The sequence below is a fragment of the Dendrobium catenatum genome, unplaced genomic scaffold, assembly GCF_001605985.2.
Source record: "Dendrobium catenatum unplaced genomic scaffold, ASM160598v2 original_scaffold_253073, whole genome shotgun sequence".
In the NCBI taxonomy this organism is placed as follows: Eukaryota; Viridiplantae; Streptophyta; class Magnoliopsida; order Asparagales; family Orchidaceae; genus Dendrobium; species Dendrobium catenatum.
The window spans coordinates 1-1339 of NW_021571472.1; the positions used below are offsets into that span (position 1 = coordinate 1).

Here is a 1339-nt window from a genome sequence, read left to right on the forward strand (position 1 = left end):
AGCTAGTGCGGATCCAAAATCCATTTCTGCAAACAAATCAGTGCAACTTATCAAGAGTGTCACAAAATGGTAACTTTTTGCTCTTATTTGAATTTTATTGTTCAATTCTTTTGGTCTCAGATTCCTGGCGAATTACGTTAAAGAAAATCTTAGTCATAAGAGGATGAGCTGTTTGTTTAAATACATAAGCGTCTTTAGGAATATCACAAAATTCTTATGAATTTACATATCTAACATAACTTCTTTATATTTCCCCAATGCCATTTTAATGACGGCAAATTATATTCATGAAAATGTGTGTTTTACTTTAAATAAGTTAATATTAAGGGTATTTTTGTATGATTTGAATGTTATGCACCTAAATATAAAGATTTAGGTGCTACAAATATAAATAAATTAGAATTTTATGTTATGCATGGAAACCCCCCTTGATTAATTTGTAGGCATGCAGATTTCAAATTTCCAATATATGTGGTTCCTTTTACGTGGTTGTTTAATAACTTTTTGCTAGTGTCAGTAATCTACCTAGATTTGGCTTTGTTGGTTAAGAGCTAAAGCATACATATGCAATTGCTATACTAAGGTTTCATTTGGGACAGCTTTCTTCCTGCTTTTCAAAATAGCTTTCTAGTACAAATTTTTTTGAAGAAATTAATAAGAAAGTTGTTGGGACGGCTTTCTTTCTGCTTCTTAAAGCAGCTTTGTAGTACAAAAATTAAAAATTTTGCATTAGAAAGCTACTTTAAGCAGCCGTAAGAAAGCCGTCCCAAACGAAGCCAAAATCTATACTTTTTTTTTTCTCTTTTTGGCAGCTACATGAGAAATTTTGATAACCCGTCCTATTTTAGTTTACAAATAAAACTTGATGTTAAAGTAATGAAGTAAGTCACAGCTAATATAAACAACTTTCTTTCAACTGATCAAATAGTTTTAATATTTCATTGTTGCTTTTTAACTGAACAGGTTTACGAAGGATGGGATCCTTGTCGAGGGCCTATTTTGGAGGGATGTGGAGAGACTGATGGATGACTACAATGGAGAGAGGAAGAACAAGTGAGTTGAATCCTAAAACTAGACTTCAAAAACGGCCGGTTTTTCTGGGTTCCGATTGCTGGGGCTGATTTAGTACAAATGCTTTGATTTTGAGAACCAAATATATAACAATCCCTCTACATTCAAAAACTGGAAATTAGAATCTTGCAGGGGCTTTCTTCTGAGTTATGTGGCGTCAGAATAGTAAACTTTCTTCATTTATGAGTTCTGTTTACTCTTTTCTTCATTTACCCTTTCTTTTAATTTGTGACCTAGCTTTATACCAATTTATAACAGTTTGTTCTGA

General features: G+C 32.4%; 1 long non-coding RNA gene across 1 annotated transcript; it reads left to right on the top strand.

Annotated features, from left to right (window-relative positions):
- LOC110112880 lies at window positions 1-1283 on the top strand. Its single transcript, XR_002305094.2, has 2 exons — window positions 1-69; window positions 964-1283. It is a non-coding gene; the product is annotated as an uncharacterized LOC110112880 (long non-coding RNA).
- The last annotated feature ends 56 nt before the right edge of the window (window positions 1284-1339 follow it).